We start from the raw sequence: 21,510 nt of genomic DNA on the forward strand, positions 1-21,510 counted from the left end.
TTTTAGCTTCAAAGCAATTTTAAAGAATCAGCTATATGATAATGTCTTAAAGAAGTGAGAATTGGAATCTAGATGTCCTAGCATTTGACTGTGAAATGCAAAGCCCTAGAGAATTTAGAAGCACAATATTTTTCTTGCCTAAACAACACATTTGAAGAAAGGAAAGATGAAAGGGTAAACGTCTAATAGGAAATTTCAGACTTCAATTTTATTCTGTAACTAAGAGGAAGTCCATGAGGGGTAACTCTGAAGGCATCAGGGGCCTCAGAAAAGATTCTCCATGCAAGGACAGAAGGGGAGAGGGGCATTGATTGGTATCAGCAGACCCCAGTGAAATGGATGACAAGCATCAAACTTGGGGACTGTATACCATCCCAGCCAACACCCTAAGCACTTGAGGATAATACCCCAGGACCAGATGAGCCCTTCAATAATCAGACATGTCTGGAGCAACATAATGGCAACCCTGGGTGAGAGGGGAGAAGAAAACACAGATGAACATTATTAAGTTGGAATCAATCATGCTAAATGATTTGTTATCAGTCCTGGCGTGTTTAGAACACTGCTTGAATCTACTTATTGAAAATTTGGCACCATTACTTGTGTTTAGTAGCTTCTTCACCATTCCATGATTCAGCATCTTTACTAAGCTACTCTCAAGAGGGGAGGTAACTGTCCCAGAGCAGGCACATAACACAAATATGTTAAAGGGGTAAATGAATGAATGAGTATAGCAAGCTCTGGACCCAAAATCAGTTCATCCAACTATCTACAAGAAAGTCACCCTTAAGGAGCCCAAGAATCCCTATAGGTGTCTCTAATACACATCCAAAGTTTATACCCCACTGGCCCTTAAGCTACTGAAGATCAGGGATCAAGTCTCAGTCTTTTTTGCTCTAACAGTCCTGCAATCTAGCATGGTGCATGGCAAATAGCAAGCTCAATAAATATTTGTTGAAGGGATAAAATGAATGTGAGGCTATGTTTCAAGCCCTGACAAGGACAATGCATAATTCAGTTGCCTTTATAAGTGCATAAACATAAAATGAAAACAAAAATGTAATAATAAACTGAGAATGTCATAATGTCTGTTTATGGTACGGCAATGTTTTCTAGCTGGACAGCATTTATAGAGTAACGGGATTATTGCCCAGGAGTCTGACACAGTGATTTGCTATGACTTGTCTCCCTGTTACTCTGATTGACAGCTGCTCTGAGCTGTCTTTTAGTGGGCAGCTATTGCCCCTGGTGCTTCCCCCCACCCTCCCTTTTTTATCAAAAGTACATACTTCTTGTCATCTTTTATAATCCTCAGAACTTGAAGATTGTCCTTTACTTAAGTTTTCTGAGCTGAAATTAGGTTTGAATAATAATCAGGACTGTGGATCTTCTAAAGCAAAGGGACTTTATGAGAAAATGCTATCTTATGATTCTTCCAGGCATAGAGTTTCAGAGTTGAAAGATTTTTTCCCACCCTAGGATTTTATCTTATTAATATTCTTCTTTGCAATTCAAGTGCCAAGAGCTGGAAAAATCTCTGATTGTCCTGCAGCAATAGCATTAAAGGCTCCTTATAACACAGAGGGACAGAATTGTTCCATAATTTAGTGAAATTGAACATTACCCTGTGACTGCTAATTTTCCATTGAGATGATTCTGCCCCTAACAAGAAAAGAAAAGGTAAAATCTTCATAGAAAATATAGTCTTTATTAACTATCGTGATGACTGTGCAATGACTTAGGCTATGTATGCTATCTTATTGTTTTAAAACAGAATCTCATGTGACTCTAACTGGCCTCAAACTCAGTATGTAGCCAAGGGGGACCTCATACATCTGACCCTCTTGCCTCTACTTCCCAAGTGCTGGGATTATAGGGATGCACAGCCACTTTTGTCTTCATGTATATAAGGTCCTGCTAAAAATATTTTTTTCTAGAATGTTATAACTGACACTTTCTTCTTCAGTCTTCCATTTGGTAAACCTAGTTATAATTGTGCAGTGATGGTGCATTCTGCTTTAAGAGACTGCTGCCTCAGCATGTTTATTTTCAACCTCTGTTTTCAATTATCTGCAGTTTGGGATTTAGCCTGCCAAGTTAATTTGGGAGAGTTCTCTCTTTTAATAAAGGAAGCCCATTTGCCCATTCTGCAGACAAACTCACTCAAAAATATAAACACCATGCACGTTATTGTAAAGTTTGGAAACTTGTTTTTCTTCATTTGTTTTGGCCTTTTATGCTATGGCTATCCTATTCAGCAACTGCCACACCTTCTCTTCCAGCAGTGGTTAGGCTGGAAGAGAAGGTGTGGCAAGAGGGAATTCTGCCTGAGGGAATTCTGTTCCTGACTCTTTCAAAGCTACTAAGAAAACTTATTTAAATCTCTGTCCTGCTAAAGAAATTGAGATTCAAAGGTTGAGGTAGAACCCTGTTTCCCAGAGAGGCTGAATAGGAAGCAACTCACCTACCTCACCTCCTAGCATCTCCCAAGAAGTCCTTGTCCCCAACCCCACCCCTCCTTATAAATCCTTCTCCACCTGGCTCCTCCTTCCTGTCAGCTAGTTGCTGACCCAGCCTCCTGACTGCAGGTGAATTTTATTTAATCAAACACATCTTTGCATCACTAAACAAATGTTCCAGAGTATAAACAAAAGTAGCACACATTAAGTTAATATTCTACAATATTAAACATGCATTTAAAACTATCCTAATGTATTTGTCATCCATCCCCACATGCCTCATATTTTCTCATACCTATTCCTTGTAATGTGCTTTACAGTTAAATCCAGTCAGCTTCTGAGTTATTGATATTGTGATGGTGTTAGTGTTGTCAACTTGACAGAATCTAGCATTACCTGGGTGAGGGACCTCTGAGCAGTCGCAGGTGAAGGGGAATTACCTTGGTTACCTTGATGTGTGAAGACTCATCGTGATTGTGGGTGGAGCTATTACCCTCCAAGAAGATCTAGACTGCATAAATGGAGAGCACTAGCCGAGCACTAGCACACAGGAATTCTCCCACTGTCCTGAAAAAGAAAGCAAAGACAACATTCTATCTCTGTGACCCAAATACCTACAGAAACAAATGAAGGAAGGAAGGTCTTGACTCAGTTTCAGGTATTTCAAGATGTGGTTTCTTGACCCCCACATGCTTGGACAAGACAGAATGGAGAAAGTGTGTGGTAGAGGCTCTTCTTTAGGGTTGATATGAAAGAGATACAGTTCAAGAAGTTGTCGGGGACAAGATACACTCAAGCACCCAGGCTTAATGACATCTTTCAGATACATCCCAGATCTTAGAATTCTCAGATATTCCTAAATTGTGCCACCATCTGGGAACCAAGTCCTCAATGTGTGAGTCTTTTGGGGGAATACTCCATGTCCAAATCATAACAATTACATATAGGACAGATATCTAGTTAAAGTGTTTCGTTTGTTTCCTTATTTGTTTTCAAAAACTGCAAAGAATAACAGTTACACATTTTTTTTCTAAAGACTGCATGAACTTGCTGCTTTAAAGCCAATTACAATTGTTTCCTTCCCAGTACTGATACAGCACATAATTTTTAACAGGAGGTAAGAAAGTGATTTCTGATAGGCAAGTCTTACACGTGCCCTTGTTTTATTAGGATGGACTAGATTACTGTCAATGGTGCATATGTGAGTTAATCAGCTCCCTTCTCCATCATGTCTTTCCCATTGCACCAGATAAAATCCTGTGCCACTCATTCCCTTGGCTTAATGATATCACTTTCTAAATGTAAACATTTTAACTAATAATTATAGCATATTGTCACATCAAGTAATGTGTGACCATTTAAGGATTAGTTTAAGAATTTAACTAATGTGTTTGGGAACAAAGAACCTGAGCATTAAAAAGTGAACTATAAAACTAATACAAAAATAGAAATTAAAAACATATTTTTATCACCCTCTCCAACAATATTGAACACAGGCTATTGTTGGCATTTACTTAGCATTTGCTTACATTTAGGCCCTTTGGCTGGTTCCCTAGAGAACTAAGTCTTAGGCAAATATTAGAGGCCAAGGCTTCACAGTAGGTGTAGTACAAGGATACCAAATGCAAAGACAAGAATGAAGAAAAGAAAAAGGGCATGCATAAACCAAATAGTATATTGCTGAACTAACTGCATCTTCCTATAAAATAACCAATCACGTGACCCACCTTCTAGATTGGCAGTGCACTCCTCAGAACAGTCTATGCTAGACAGACAAGAGTGATTTATCAGCCACATTCCTTCAGCTCCCTTCTATCATTGGTCAAAGGTCACCCCTCAAAATGTTACCTCCCCCTCACACTTCTGAATTATAGTATCCAGTCCTTCCTGGAAGCTGCTGGAGAAGTCACATCTACAGTCAGTGAAAAGATCTGCCCCTGATGTCAGAACTAATGGGCAAGGCACAGCTCACCACCCCTCCTCAGTGAGTTCAGGCATGTCAGCTCAAAGCCAAGCAGCTCAAGCTCTATTTCAACAGAGAAGAATGCTCGCTGAGGGAATCCAGCACTAGTAGTAACCAGGGTTTCCAGGAAGTAAACATCCAGGTCAATCAAATACGTGGAACTAAGCAAAAAAAAAAAAAAAAAAAAGTATGCACTTTTAAAATGGGATTGTTTTGTCACTTTTTTTAAAAAGCAAAACTCTCTGTATATTGTAGTATTTAAAACCAAAGGCTCTGAAATCTGTTAGACCTAGTGATGTGTTTGTATAACCTCAAGCAAACTATACCAGTAGGTTTTGTTCCTTTCTAAAACCTGGGGACAACCCTATGTCATTGCACTGTTGGGAAGTGTATTGAACACACTATGTCAGCTAAAGTGAGTCAGAACCAATGTTTTCAAGACACCTGCTTTCTGTGAAACTCCACTTTAGGATTAACCAAAAGAGAAAGTTGCTTCGAATTTGGGACACGGAAGTGAGGCAATATAGAGGAGGGCAGAGATCTTTCTCTGGGGTCAGATAACGATTGCGGAGAAAGCCTGGTCTGAGAAAGGCCAGCAGGCTCTGACTCCAATCTGTTTCTTGCTCCATTTCTCTTCCTGATGTTATTTTGCTAAACAACTGTGGCCATGGGTATCCACCACCTCAGATGCAATGACCAACAGAGACTGGGCTTCCCACGGACCTCATTGAGGTTTCCCCCTTTGCCATCCATCTTTGGTAGTTGCATACCCACACCACCACAGACTTTTCTGGAAGTTCTGAGTCGTCCACCTAGAGTCATACTGACACCCTATTGTAAACATTCATACTGACACCCTATTGCAATCATTCACTTTGCCAGCTCTGTCCAGGGTAGTGCAATAGGCCCACTATTCCAGAAAGCATGGAGCCTTGATATGCTAGGCTCTCGGTATAAATTCTCACCCCTCAACTTTCCTACTCTAGGTGTCTTATGAAAGAACTGGCACTGGAGGTAGGCAGGTACTCTAGGCAGGCCATGGGAACCTGACTCAGAATATCACTGACAAACCGCACTGCTCATGGTGGCCTTGTTCCACTGACTAAACTCTATCTGAATCAAGCAGGGAGAGCAGGGGATGGTTGTTATCATCTGCAATGCAACACCTGGCACAGAGTAAATGCTCAATAAATTAAAATTAGTGTGTCACACAAGCCCATCCTGCGATGACTGGTTTTATATCTGCTCAGGGCATGTATTTATGGGCAGCCTGCAAAGAGAGAAAAGAATAGTTAAGAAATGGAAGGATTTTCCAACTAATGCAAGAACAATTTTTACATATATTAATACAAAGTTGTTGCTTCCTTTAAAAATTAACTAGCCAAATTCCATTTTCTACAAGACAAATAGATTAAGTAAATTATAGAATCTTTTATATGTGTGGCCAAGAAGAGTTGGAGTCTATGAATATTAAACAGTGATTTCACGGTTAACATTAAGTGAATATCTTAGAAAAAGATTTACAGTTCCTAAGTCTGTCCAGAAGACTGAAGCTCTTTTCCAATAACCGTAATAACAGACAAAGCCTGTGTAAATTTAAATTTAAAGACTGCCCTTCCTCTCCTGCCTGCTCTCCTGGCTGTGCTCTCTGGCTATGTCGATATGGTCACAGAATATAAATATCCTTATCACATCAATAAAGCACTTTCAAAATTCAAAGCACTTTGGCATATAGAGTTCTTTGCTCTGCAGGCTTATCAAACGGCAATATGACTTAGAATTGTACTTAATTTTAACCAAGGTTTTTAGATTAAAATTTTTGTTTCCCCACCGAGAATGGCTAAATCAATGCTCACTTTGGAATTGATTGTATATAGATTATTAGATGATTAATTTGGGGGTTAGCCCGGGCACACATAACCTGTGCTCACTGGTTTCTGTCGACTTGACACAAACCTAGCCATATTTGAGAAAATACCTTCATAAGATTGACCTGTAAGCAAGTATGTAAGGCATTGTCTTAATTAATGATTGATGTAGGAGGACCCAGCTCACTGGGAACAGTACCACCCCTTGGCAGGTAGTCCTGGGTAACATAGAAAAGCAGGCTGAGCAAGACACGATGAGCAGGTAGTAAGCAGCACCCCTCCATGGCCTCTGCATCAGCTCCTCCTGCCTCCAGTTCCTGCCTGAGTTCCTACCCATGACTTCCCACAATGACTGGGTATGATCTATGAGCTGAAATCTGCAATAAAACCTTCTTCCCCAATTGCTTTTAATCACAGTGTTTTATCACAGCCATAGAGCTCCCAACTAAGACACCTTGTTACCTCAGAATAGGTGAAACTTGCAGTCAGATCTTGCTAGGAAAAAATGTCTCTCCACAGATACTTTGCAAATGTGCTTTCTCCCTTTGCCCTGGGGCTGCATGCTTTGTTGATCTTCTTCTTGGTTTACAGACTTCTGGGTCTGACACCACAGCACCCTGCCAAGACGGCTTCTTTACACGAGAGCTTTCAATCCAGCAACAGAGAATTTTCAGTATCTCGGTCAACAATTGTTCAGAGTTTACCTTTAAGTCATCAAGCTTATTTCTGAGGCGATTTGGCTGCCTCTAAAGTGTGCTCTGTCTACAAATTGTAGCTGCATGTAGTCACTTGGAGGTGACTTTTCTTTCTCCTAATCTGTCTTTTTGAACTGCAATGTGGCAATGGGAAGGATTTTATAAATCCATTTTGAGGGGGAAAGTTATAAACAAGATCAAGATTAACTGTGACGTGAAAAAAATTGTCCATTATTGTTCAGAATTCACTGCCTTTACATTATTTCTTGTATAAACTATCAAAACTGAATGGGGGGAACTCACTGCCAATCAAAGGGATAGCAAGCACGAAAGCCTGGTGAGGGAGGCAAACATCCCATGTCATCAGCGGCAGACATATTGCCAAAGACAGAACAGAGGTGGTAGATGCACAATACCACAAAAAAGTATGTCAGAGTGTCTCTTGTTGTACCTGCTCTAGGATCAGGGTAAGCTGGAGGAATGGAAGCAAGCTTGGCGGTGGTATGAAGCTGGGGGACAGAAGCTGTTTGGGGGTACTTCTTTCTTTACATTTTGTGAAAAGGATGACATCAAAATGCCTGTTTAAATTTGAAATGACGAGCTTCAAAGCCAAAGCTCTAAGAATTGGAATGGGGGATGGAGAGAGGGGTCCGTGGATCAAGTGCTTGCCGGACAACCATGAAGGACTGAGTTCACATCCTCAGAACCCACATAAAGACTCGCACACATACACACACACACACTAATAAATAAATAAATAAATAAATTTTAATAAATAGGCTGGGATCCCCATGGCTTGCCAGCCAGACAGTCAGTGTATAACCAACCAGTGAACTCCAGGCTCAATGGAAGACCCACTCTCAAAAACGAAAATGAATTGAAGAATACCCTTGACACAACTTTTAACCTACACACACACACACACACACACACACACACACACACAATTCCCCCATATGCATATACAAACACATACACACAAAGGATTGACTGGACGATTTCTAGCATTGAAAACATGTGAGTAAATTTGAATCCAACAGCAAGATGGAGGTCAAGGACCAATTGGGAATTACCGACAGTGCCCATGCAAAAAGTGACAATACTTGACTAAAGCAGGCATGGAGACATGGCAGGGATTGGCAGTTGACTAATCATCCAGGAGTCTTTAGCATTCTTGTGAGGTCTTGAGACTAACTCTTGGGGTCTGCTTGTGAACTGCATGGGTTTCCACTTCATAGGGAAAACAGAATAGGGGATGCACGGAGCATGGAGAGGGTAGTATTTGTGCTAGTGGGATTTTAGCTTTTTGTTGCTTTGTTGTCTGTGTCAAAATAATTGATAAATTCAGGCTAAATAAGGAAAGACATGCTTTAACTCACAGGTTCAGGGGCTTCATTGCTTCAAGCATAACATCCTAGCAGAGACAACATGATGCAAAAGAGCAAAGGAGAGTATGAAGAAGGAGGCCTGGGAAAAGCTATCTCCATTAAAAGCATGGCTCTCAGTGACCTACCGCCTCCATTTACCTATCTCTCCTATTTCTACAACCTTCCATATAACATTAAATTATGACTCCAAGGATTAACCAGAGTCCTCAGGACCAATCACTTTCTAAAAGCTCCATCAGTTGGAAAGCAAGATAGAGAATGTATGGGCCACCATTGGTGCTAACGAATCCTTCTCTTCCTGCCCATGCTTTCTGAAGATCCCTTGAGTGCTCCTGTGTTTCTGCCCATTCTTAGAGTAGGTAGCCTCTATTCTCCTCACCAAAAGTCTGTCCTCACACTTGCTACTTTTCTCAAAGACTGGCATTTCCTAGGTCTTCAGTTAAGATTACTCACTTAAGGTCTAGACCTGTATACTGTCTTCCCTCAGCTGCTTTGACACCACACAAATAAAATGTAATGGATTGCCTCCCAACTTGTGTGGTGCCAGGGATTGTCTTTCCAATTCCCTTATTCTTCATGATTCCTAGTATCCTTGGCAGCAAAGTTGGGTGACTTCCTAGACAATGCTCCCTCACACCCAATGTCCAACAAGTTTTGTTGACTCCAATTCTATTCCTCTCCTCCTTTGTTTCAACTTCCGCCCCTCATCCTAGCCTTAGCATAGTCACTTCTGTATTGCCTGTTATTTGTCCAGCCACTCGCTGTATGAACTCTTGTCTTCTCACCTGGCCCCATGCCCAAGCTGTCTTCTGTTAGGTTTCCAGGAGGCTTTTATACTGCCATCTTGTTTGCTACATCTTCAAGTCCATACTCTCTGGAGGAAAAATAGCAAATTTCTAAGTAAGGTTGTTGAGGTTTGAGGGCTGCCCTTATTCCAGCTTCATTCATGACCTGTAATCTGTGAAGTCTATGCATTCTTTCTTCCTGTGTGCCTTAGAGCTCTGCCCTCTGTCCTGACTCCACTCAGTACTTTTCCTCCAAGGTTAATCATAGAAACTTTCCCTGGTGTCTATAAGCAATGCTTGAAGTCCCTTTCTTCCCCCATAACAACCTGTGAGGCCCTATCTTTTAGTGTTCATCCTATTCCCCGTCTTGTCCATTTTTGTCCCATTAGGCTGCAATCCATTTTAGAATAAGGTTCATGTTCTTTCTCTCCAGGACTTTGGGTGGTACTTGGAACACAGTTATCTTTGGATCAATGTCTACTGAATCAATAGATGAGTAGATATGAGAGGACAAAGGAGCAGTTACTCCTACATTCCTTCAGCAACATCATTGAGATTGCTCAGTCTCACGACACATTTATTTGCATTTGGAACTTCCTGGCAGCCAACAAACCAAGTTTCGTTAAGAAAGCCAAGTTTCTGCTTCTTCCCTCCTAATAACTTTAAAAGGAATCTCTTATGTAACTTCGCGCACAGAACACTGAACAGCACACAGGAAGTTTCAGGAGAGCTTACAGGAGTCCCAGAAATATGCTTTACTTCACTGTTTCTAAGATTAATACTTTTGAAAAGATAAAGACCTGGCACTGAAACATGGCTTGTCAAAGGGTGTTCACTGGGAGAGGCTAAGCTAATGAGCACCACTGTGGGAAGTTTTCCGGTGATGTGGTTTAGCACCTAGGAGAGAGACTGCACATCTATAAACTCTATTTCTGAAATATCAATTGTCTCAGGCAGGCTTTGACAGGAACTAAATGACAGCCCCAAATTGCATTCTCTGATGAGAGCCTAGAAAACTCCCCCTCATTCAAGGGGAGCTATTTGTAGCATGTAAACTCTTGCCAGACTGAATGGAGAATTTGGCCCAGGGAATAAAAATATAGAAAGCGAATGTGCAGAAATTGTAGGAGGAGAGGCTCGGGGTCGATTGCCTAGCCACATTGCTTGGCTTTAACATGCTGCAAAGAGGCATTCAAACAAAGAGTTAGCAGAATGTGAGCTATTGTCAGTGGTCCACGTGCACACCAAGACACACAAAGTACCTTGTTTTTATGTTTTTGTTTCAAAAGGCAATATACTCTTTTCCCAGACTCTGCCTAAAAAGACAAATTTGAATTCATCAGGAATTAAATCTTTAGAAATGGGGACTTGGGGTAAATTGTCAAAGGGAGACTAAGATATCTAGAGAACTAACAACGCCTCAGAGTGTCAAACACAGTCAAAGAAATCATTTTCGTCACTTCCCTGCTTGTAAGTGGGTAGCTGAGCCATCCACAACAACTCAAATCAGGCAGGCATCAGGCAGAGCCACACAGCTGCAGATGCTGTCGGCTCCATTTCCACCATTGCTCTAACAAAAAGATCTGAGCCTGGCTGAGTCAAGAGGCAGCCCTGATAATAATCATGGCAGGATCATCCAAGAAAGATGATCACAGGATTTTTAAAAAATCAAAGCCCAAAGCAAAAGCCATTGCAATAATTATCTCCACAGTTAGCTCTACTAAATATTGAGAACCCTGAAACAAATAAAATGGGAGAAATCTGGCTTCTAGAATCCGGCTGCTAGAAAACCAGCAGCCAAGCAGACTTCTGGAGGAACACAAATGGAAGCTGCTTCAGAATATCAATTGAAAAGAACCCAAACACACTGACTTATGTGCAATTAACAAAAATGTTTAATTAATCTTATGATGGAAAATGGCATCAATCTTACTTGAGTGAGTCTTACTTCGAAGACAACACCATCATGGGTATTCTGCTCAAGTAATTTCATTTAATTAATCATCAAACTTGTTCTCATACATGCCTTCCTTTAGTCTCAATAAATCACAAAACGGCTGACAAATTTTCTCTCTAGGAGAAAAAATACGGATATCAATTTGAAATGCTCCCTTTGATATTATTGCTTGATCCATTCTGAAGCATAAATTAAATGTTACAAACGATACCTCTTTCCTCTCTCCCTCACAATCATGGAGAATGGTAGTCCTTCTGTGAGCATCCCTGGATCCATGAGCAAATTCTTTCAGCTATGTTGGAGGGAAGGCTGTGTTTTCTCAGGCTTGAGGAATATCTGAGTTTGTTTTTCTCAAAACTTGGCAGAGAAACAAAGACCAACTACTGGATAATCATTCAAATGACAAGGCTCCATTAGGTTGAATTACTGAAATGCAACTAGTTTGGTAATTGTCATTCTCCTTCCATCCTATGCAGCAAACTGAAATGAAAATACACTTTAGGTCCAGGAAGCAGATCCCCCAAAGCCAATTAATGCTCCCAAGCTGGTAGGATGCTAATTAGCAATTATTTCTGCCCACTGATGCCCAGGCATCTTGGGTTGCTAAATTTCTCCCTTGTCTAGGTAGGTCTTTTATTTTTTAAACCTCCAGAGCACATTCACTGGGTATCAGTAGTTCTGTCTAGGGCATTTTACAGAGTATGTGTCTTTAATATACCAAATAAATACTCTCCTCTGTCATCCTTAATAAAGATAAATTTTACACAGATAGTAAAGGGAGAAAGTGCAGGCATAAAAAATGGAGATTTTTCTTTTTAACAAATGACACTAAGTAATAAGTGAGTGGCCTGGAGGCAGGCAGAGTGTAAGAAGGAAGGTGGTGGTAAAATGAAGTTGTGGTGTTTAAGTAGAGAAATGAGGAAGAAACAGGCAGAAGGAATGGAGCAGAATTGCCCTTCCTGCTTTCCTTTCTCCACAGTGTGATTCAGTTCCTACAGCACACATTAAGACCCAGTTAAAGCCAAAAGTCACTCCTCAGTCTAGTAATCAAAAGGCCAAGAGCTCCACCGTGGTCTGAAGAAGAAAATCCAACAGAGAGGATTTCCAGGGGTTTGGACTATTGCCATAACACTTAGTTCCACTAAGTACAATTTTTCTAAAATAAGTAAATAAACTCAGTGATTGCTTTTTGTCTACCAAAGGAAAATGTCTTAGAACAGGAGGTGATGTAATGTTACCTCCCAAAACTATGAATCTCTAACAATTAATACATTAAAGTTCTAGAAGTTTCTTTGGAAAGCCCTGGTGTTCATAGCAGGTACATTATTCCAGTGAAAATTATATGATTCTCACCTTTCTTAAATTTTGGTTTACTCATATCATGATTTCCAAGGTAGTATTCTATGAACTGTAAGAAATTCAAATATAAAGTAGTTTTACCCTATAAAAGTTTTTACCATTGAGAAGAATTAGAGAATAACAAAAGATATCCAGTCACATTATCAAAATCAAATAATGCAGACAATACAAAAAGACACAGGGAAATAAAATACGAAGTCAAGAAAAATGATTCTTTGTTTCTCTGGGAGATGTTTGCTTGTTGAGAAACCATGCCATTTACTCTATCTATGGGCCGCATCCTATGTAAGACCTACAGACAGCAATGAACAAAACCAGCAGAAAAGGGACATATATATTTAGAGACTGCACTTCTTCCTTTGGGCTCCTTACTAGGGCCCACAGCCCCTGCAGCCTTACAAGAAGACAGACTGGTCCTAAGAACTCCAGTTAAGACAATGCCCTTCAAGCCTGCCCAACAATCCCAGACTGTACCCCCAAATCCTGGGCTCCATACCCCACCCTACTACTTTGGAAGAAGTCTTCAGCTTTACCAGACACCAGGCAGGATCTAGGAACCCCACACTGTATCCTAGCCTAAAACTTCAGAAGCAGACTTCAGCTTTACTGTAGCACAGGCTGGATTTGGGGACCCCTGCCCCAACAGCTATATTAGAGGCCAGACTTGCCCTAAGGACCCCAGACTGCACCCCTTCCCCTAGGCTCCATATCCTGGTCTATAACTTTGGAAGGAGACTTTGGCTTTACCAGAGGCGAGACCAGATATAGGAAACCTAGGTCCCAAGAACCCCAGAGCTGACAACCTACTGGACCTGAAGACACACTAGTCACCAATTCCCTTAGCCATTTAGGCCAGAAAACCAGAGAGGAAAAAGGAAAAACACCCATCCAAAACAGACAAATGTAGGCATCTACACCTAGACCTATAATCATCCCAAACACAAGCACAGCTGTAAGAACACAGTCGCTAACAGGAAGAGCAATATAGCACCACCAGAACCTACCATGACAAGACCTGAACAATCCAAAACAACGGAAGCACAAGGAAATGATCTTAAAATGACTTTATGAAGATGATAGAGGTCCTTAAAGAGGATATGAAAAAGTATCCCTTGGTGGCGCATGCCTTTAATCCCAGCACTCAGGAGGAAGAGGCAGGCAGATTTCTGTGAGTTTGAGGCCGGGCTGGACCGACAGCCTCCAAAACAATATCCGTTAAAGAAAAGACAAACAAAAAATTGGAAGAAATCAATAAATTCCTAAAAGAAAGCCAAGAAAAAGCAAACAAAGAGATGAAGGAAACATTCAAGACCTGAAAACAAAAACAGAAGCAATAAAGAAAATATAGAGGGTATCCTGGAAATGGAAAGTCTGGATAAGTGAACAGGAGCTACAGATGCAAGCATCACCAACAGAATACAAGAGATGGAAGATAGAACCTCAGGTGTTAAGATAAGGAAATAGATTCAACAGTCAAGAAAAGTATTAAATCCAAAAAATCCAGGAAATCTGGGACACTATGGAAAGACCAAATATAAGAATAATAGGAATAGAAGAAGAAGCCCTATTCAAAAACCCAGAGAATATATTTAACAAAATCATAGAAGAAAAGTTTCCCAACCTAAAGAAGAACCTGCCTATAAAGATACAAGAAGTTTACAGAGCACCAAATCAGAAAAGAAAATTCCCTCAACACAAAATAATCAAAACACTAAACACACAGAACAGAGAAAATTATTAAAAGCAGCAGAGTAAAAATGTCAAGTCACATATAAAAAACAGGCCTATTAAAATCACACCCAACTTCTCAGCAGAGACCCTAAAACCCAGAAGGTTCTGGACTGATGTCTTATAGACTCTAAGATACCATGGATGCCAGCCCACACTACATGGAAATACAGAGTCAAATCTAAACAATATCTATCCACAAATACAGCCCTACAGAAGGTACTAGAAAGAAAACTACAACCCCAGGAAGTTAACTACACCCACAAAAACACATGCAATAGATAACCTCACACTGGCAAAACCCAAAGAAGGGAAACACACACACACACACACACACACACACACATACACACACTACCAACAACAACAACATAGCAGGAAACAACAATCATTGGTCATTAACATCTCTCAATATCAATGGTCTCAATTCGCCAACAAAAAGACACAGGCTAACAGAATGAATATGAAAACAGGGTCAATCATTTTACTACATACAAGAAACATACCTCAACATCAAAGATATACATTACCTCAGAGTAAAGGGTTGGAAAAACATTTTCCAATCAAATGGACCTAAGAAGCAAGATGGTGTAACTATCCTAATATCTAACAAAATAGACTTCCAACCAAATTTAATCAAATGAGATGGACAAAGGCGTTTCATACTCATCAAAGGAAAAACCCACCAAGATGATGTCTCAATTCAAACATCTATGCCCCAAATGTAAGGGCACCCACATCTGTAAAAGAAACATTACTAAAGCTTAATTCACTCTTTGAACCCTACATAATATTAGTGAGAGATTTTTACACCCTACTCTCACTGATGAACAAACAGATCATCCAGACAGAATCTAAAGGGAGAAATAACAGAACAAACATTATGACATAAATGGACCTAATTGATATCTACAGAACATTTCACCCAAAAACCAAAGAATACAGCTTCTTCTTAGCACCTCATGGATCTATTTCCTAAATTGACCACATATTCTGCCACAAAGCTAGTCTCAACAGATGAAAATAAAATTGAAATAAATCCCTGTTTTGTATCAGACTACCATGGATTAAAGCTGGATTTCAATAACAACAGAAAGCCCACAGACTTATGGAAACTGAACAGCTCTCTACTGAGTTATCACGGGGCCAAGGAAGAAATAAAGAAAGAAGTTTAAGACTTCCTAAAATTCAATTAAAATGGATGCACAACATACCCAAACTCATGAGACATAATGAAAACGGTGCTAAGAGGAAAGTTCATAGCACTAAATACCTTCATTAAAGATCTAGAGGAACCTCATCTTACTGACTTAACAGCACACCTGAAAACTCTAGAACAAAAAGAAGCATATTCACAAGAAGTGTAGAAGGCAGGAAATAATCAAACTGAGGGCTGAAATCAATAAAATAGAAACAAAGAGAACAATACAGAGAATCAGTGAAACTAAGAGTTGGTTATTTGAGAAAATCAATAAAATAAACAAGCCCTTATCCAAACTAACTAAAACGCAGGAGAATATTCAAATTAACAAAATCAGAAACAAAAAGGGAGACATAACAACAGACTTCCAGGTAACCCAGAGAATCATTAAGTCATATTCAAAAGCCTGTGCTCCAAAAATTGGAAAATCTGTAAGAAATGAACAAATTTCTTGATAAATATCACTTACCAAAGTTAAATCAAGACCAAAAAAAATAATAATAATAAAGCACCTCAGGCCAGATGGTTTCAGCACAGAATTCTACCAGTCTTTCAAAGAAGAGCTAATGCCAATATTCCTCTAATTATTCCACAAAATAGAAACAGAAGGAACATTGCCAATTTCATTTTATGAGGCCACAGTCACCCTGCTACCCAAACAACACAAGGACTCAAGAGAAAAAGAGAATTACAGACCGATCTAGAACATAAATACAAAATTACTCAATAAAGTACTGGAAAACTAAATCCAAGAACTCATCAAAAACATCATCTACCATGATTAAGAAATGCAGAGATGGTTCAACATATGAAAATCTGTCAGTGTAATCTACCACATAAACAAACTGAAAGAGAAAACCTCATGATCATCTCATTAGATGCTGAAAAGCCTTTGACAAAATTCCACACCACTTCATGATAAAAGCCTTGGAGAGATCAGGAGTACAGTGACACATCTAAGTATAATAAAAGCAATATACAGCAAGCCAAAGGCGAACATCAAATTAAATAGAGAGAAACTCAAAGAAATTCCACTAAAATCAGGGTCAAGATAAGGCTGTCTACTCTCTCTGTATCTATTTAATATAATACTTGAGGTTCTAGCTAGAGCAGTAAGACAGCTAAAGGAGATCAAGAGGATGTAAATTGAAAATAAAGAAATCAAAGCATCATTATTCACATATGATATGATAGTATATATATGACATCCCAAAAAATTCTAATAGAGAACTCCTACAGCTGATAAACACCTTTAGTTAAATGGCAGATACAAGAGTAACTCAAAAAAATCAATAACCTTCCTATATATAAACAATAAACAGGTTGAGAAAGAAATCAGGGAAATAGCACCCTTCACAATAGCCACAAATAAAATAAAATATCTTGGTGTAACTCTAACCAAGCAAGTGAAAGACCTGTGTGACAAGAACCTCAAATCTTTGAAGAAAGAAATTAAAGAAGATACCAGGAAATGGAAAGATCTTCCTTGCTCTATTTGCCTTCTCTAGCCTTTGATTTATTTTTTCTATTCACCACTAGTCTTATTTGAATTCATTTGTATGGATCTTTGGTTTATTCCTGATACTGATTCTTTATCATATATGCAGGAAATAATTTCTCATCCCACTAGTCTTGATGGAATCCAATTTGTCTACCATTTTCTCTGTGGCATATGCTTTTTGGGTTTAAAAAAATAACTTCTTCCTTATCAAATTCAAGTTTTTCTTATATTTTGCAACACATTTTCCCTGATTATTTTAGGGTTTCTGTTTTCATACTTCTGCCTGGAACTTGCCTGTGTATGGCATGAATTAATAATCTAATTTCCATTTGTTTTTCTTGCAGAAAGTAATTTGTCGCAACACCATGTGTTTTATAGAGTATTTTCCCCAAGTGATTACAGTATCAATTCCGTAGCAAACTAAGTTCCACATCTCAGTCAGTTACTGTGGCCACTGTGCTAGTCCAATGATTTGCTTGTAGATTCTCTGCCAGTCACATGTTTTCAATGCAGTAGCTTTGTAGAAACTATCTGCAAAGTGATAACCCCCACTGTTCTTCCCTTTCAAAATTATCTTAGCTCACAAAACATCCTGTTATTACTCTTATGAATTTCAAGACCACATCACAAGGAATCAACAACATTCTGTAGAGATGGCATTGAATCTTTAGATAAATTGAGTATAAGCATCTTTACTATCTAGTCATCTCATCCATGAGCATGTTATAGTCCACATGCATTCATGTCTTCCTTACAGTCATCAGTAGTGCCTTAAGATTTTCACCATATTTACATGTAAGGCATTTGCCTTGTGTATTTAGTGTTTTCCTTCTCTTGGGGTTGTTCTATTTTTTTTATCACTATCATCAATAGTGTTTTGCTCTACATTATTTTTATTTTGTTAACATAACCCTCGGAACCTGCTTTGACTTGCATTTCTCTAATTGTATTCTTATTCTTCATGGGCTATTATTTGTGGCTATGGTTTAGATTTTGAATGCCCTCCAAAATCTTATGTGTTGGTAGCTTGCTTTCCATCCCAGCGGTGCTCAGATGTGGGTCATTTGGGAGGTGACTGGCTCATGAGACCTCTGGTCTCATGAATGAACAGCTATAGTAAGCAGTGGAAACTTCAGGAAATGAGGCTTAGTGAGAGGAAGCAGGCCACTGGGGTTTACCCTGGAGGGTATATTGTGTTCTCTCCCCTGCCCAACCTTGCTCCCTCCCCACTCCCTGCTTTGCTTCATGGACACCATGAAAGGTACAGTGTATAATTTCTCTCTCTACCCCTGTCTCTCCCCCACTTTCCTCTTGGATTCCTAACCACTGTGAAGTGAACAGCTTTATTCCACCACACTTCCTACATGATACTCCACTCTGCCCCAAGCCTACAGCAATAGAACCAAGTAACTATGGACGGGGACCTCTGAAACCCTGAGCTAATTAAAATTTTTTCTTTAGGGAGCTGGAGAGATGGCTCAGAGGTTAAGAGCACTGACTGCTCTTCCAGGGGTCCTAAGTTCAATTCCCAGCAACCACATTGTGGCTCACACCCATCTACAATTCAATCTGGTGTCCTCTTCTGTCATATAGGCAGAAACTGCATATGTAATAACCAAATTAATCTTTTAAAATTTCCTTTAAGTTAATTTTCTCAAGTGTTTTTTCAATGAGTGGTCAAAAGCTTACCAACACACATATTCATATATTTTTCTCTATGTAGTTTCTAAGTTATTTTTCATCTTACATCCTCATTTGTCTATATTAAAGTTATTATGCTAGCCTTCTTTTTAGTTAGTCATTGCATGGTACATCCTTTTCCTTTATTAATTTTAAAGATTCCCATGATCTTTTATTTGTTTCAGAGACATTTCATGCAAATGGCACATTGCATTGTTTTACCTTCTCAGATTTTGCCTTTTGATAACTAAGTTTGATCTCCTTGGTTTCATTTGTAAGTACTTGGTGTAGCAATTAAAATGGATATAAATGACTTGGGTAATAAATGACACCACTCTAACTACAAAGACATCCATTCTCTTTCATGACAAGAAGCCCAGAGGTAGACATGTTCAAGGTACAGTATGACTAATGGCTCAGTGATGTCATTCGGGTCCTGAGAATTTTCTTTTCTAAGTCCCATTTGCTTTCCTCCTCCTTTAGTAATCTTGCAGCTGCAGCAAGGTTTCCATGCGTCTGCTGAAGTCAGAGAGACCTTGGCCTTGAACCAGACAGGAAAAACTGGTGTATTGAGTTCATCTTGGATCCTCATCTTCCTATAGTCATCAGCATACCCGGCCTGCATTCATCATGAGCAAAAAGCCCAAGGGAGGCACAGAAATTCAAGTTCCATACTACACTATTATGCTTTAGTTCTGATATCATATCTGTTATTTTATCTTTGTTCTGGTTTCATTCTACCATTTTAAATTTTTCTTGTTCTGGCTTACTAGTCAACCACACTTTATTATTTTTATTTTCCTTCACCTACTTAAAGTTGAATAGTCTATGCCATTTTTTGAGTAATTGTACCTAAACTTTTCATTTATCATATATAGGATAGATATAGATGTATATAGAGATATATAGGGAGACTAATTTAGACTTTTATCTCGGAATCTCAAGCTAGTTCACATATCCACCTTCCTTTAACCGACTTCTGTGCACTTTAACTCCCTGCTGAATCCCCCAACCCAACTTCCCTAATACTGTGCTCTTACAATTTGTTTGGTTGATATTTTGGTTCCATCTTGTTCTAATCATATACCACACATAATTTTCTTTAGTGTATTCATTTAAACTTGCAACCATAATTACATGTTCTCTCTGCTTCCCACATCCACCTCCTTCCTTCTTTAGGATTCAAGTCAAAGTCTAACGTTTAGTCATCATTTAGTCTGTACTGTCTACTAATGGAGATCCTAGTGGACCTAAAATGCCTTTATCTTCACTTCACTCTTCTACTTAATTTCTTGAGTAGGTATAAAAGCACAGTTACATATTCAGGAAGTATAATTAAAAGGTTGGCTCATTATGAATTTTGAGAACCCAATTATTTGCCCTTAGGACTTTGAAAATACATTTCACTGCATAATGACTGTTCCGTAAAGAAGTGAGTTGCCGATATTATGACTGTGGGATCATAGTTAATCTTTTTATCCTCCCTCCATTGGTTTTTAAGGTTTATCATTATTCTTGCTATTCTGCCCTTGCGCTATCAAATGCCCAGGCTTTGAATTCATCTATGTATCACTACTTTTGTATTTCTTAGTCTCCCAGTCAGCTAATTTTATGGCTGCTGTGCCCGGGCATCATGAAATTAATCAGTGCCAAGGCAGATTTAGAGTTGGGTTGTGTTCCTGGAGCCCTTGCTTTATACAGGTAGCATAACTCAAGCCTATAAGAAATATGTTGCACCCCCACTACTCCACGCCTGCCCTGCCCTGGACCACAGCTTGTCTGAGGCAGCAGCTAACTGCTTCAGACACAAACCCTCTCTTGTGAATAAGGATGTTCTCATCCCTTCACAGAAAAACATTTCTATCTTCACATAAAGTGTCAAAATCCTGTTCTCCTCACCCCAGGCCAAGAATTATGGACTTCCTGTCACCACACTGATGTCAACATGTAAGTACTAACACCTCTGTGCCAGATCATTCTGGAAAAGATGACACATTTACAAATTTGCTATCTTGATTTCTAGCATTGCGGTATCCCTTCTCTCTCTTAAGATTCATTTATTTTTATACTATATGTATGATGTGTCTTGCTGCATGTATGTAAGTATATGCACTGACCTGGCACCCATGGAGAGCAGAAGACGTTATTGGGTCCCCTGAAGCTGGAGTTATGATTAGTTACAAGCCACCATGTAGGTGCTGGAAGGCCAACTGGGGTTCTCTGCGAGAGCAGTAAATTCTCTTATCTGCTGAGCTATATCTCCAGCCCCATCTCTCTCCTTCTTGTTCTGGAATGCTGTATTTGGGTAGAACTTAGGGCTTTATACCAAAGTGCTATACCATCAAGTTCCATCCCCAGTCCAGAGGTTTTCTTGCTTTGGGGTAGGACTTGTTTAAATTGTTAGTGGTGTTCTCCTCATAGTGTCTATGACTTTAGTTTGAGAAACATATTTTAATGTATTCCATCTATCTTTTTGTTCAGAAAATTTCTTGGTTCTTTAGATCACCAAGGTTAGAAATTTAGAAATTACATTGAATCCTTCCCTGACGTTCAGTCAGTTATAAATCCCTGTTTATTCTATTAAATTCCCTCAATTTTGCAATTTTACTCCTGCCAGATCTTTATTGCAGATCTTTACTGCAGGTTGGTAGCCCTCTCTGCCTGGCAGACTTCTTCTAACAACCAGCCCCAGAGGCTCTGGCCTACAGTTTAACAAGGGTCGTAGCACTGTGGGTGACTTAACATAGAATGTTTATATGCTTGTCTCTGGGATGCTTTCCTACCAAAGCATTAATTTCCTCCTATGCATTCCCTTGACCCCTCATGCCTGGAACATTGTGGACCCATTCCTGAGATGGGCGTAGTAGAGGCATGTGAGTAGGTATAGGCACCGAGAAATCCTTTCACATGACTATTGATGCATGTT

At 39.5% G+C, this 21,510-nt stretch overlaps 1 long non-coding RNA gene across 2 annotated transcripts in view; it reads right to left on the minus strand.

The window, feature by feature from the left end:
• Nucleotides 1-11,455, minus strand: part of LOC121143470 — a 267,200-nt gene extending 255,745 nt beyond the window's left edge. The window contains exons 1-2 of one of the 2 annotated variants that reach the window (XR_005880658.1): nucleotides 11,327-11,455; nucleotides 2,900-3,026 (exon numbers count right to left, since the gene is read on the minus strand). This is a non-coding gene — a long non-coding RNA (uncharacterized LOC121143470). The remainder of the gene's footprint in view (nucleotides 1-2,899; nucleotides 3,027-11,326) is intronic. The other variant, XR_005880669.1, reaches the window with a different exon arrangement.
• Nucleotides 11,456-21,510: the final 10,055 nt, after the last annotated feature.

The sequence above is a fragment of the Mesocricetus auratus genome, unplaced genomic scaffold (genome assembly GCF_017639785.1).
Source record: "Mesocricetus auratus isolate SY011 unplaced genomic scaffold, BCM_Maur_2.0 Super-Scaffold_2245, whole genome shotgun sequence".
Classification (NCBI taxonomy): Eukaryota; Metazoa; Chordata; class Mammalia; order Rodentia; family Cricetidae; genus Mesocricetus; species Mesocricetus auratus.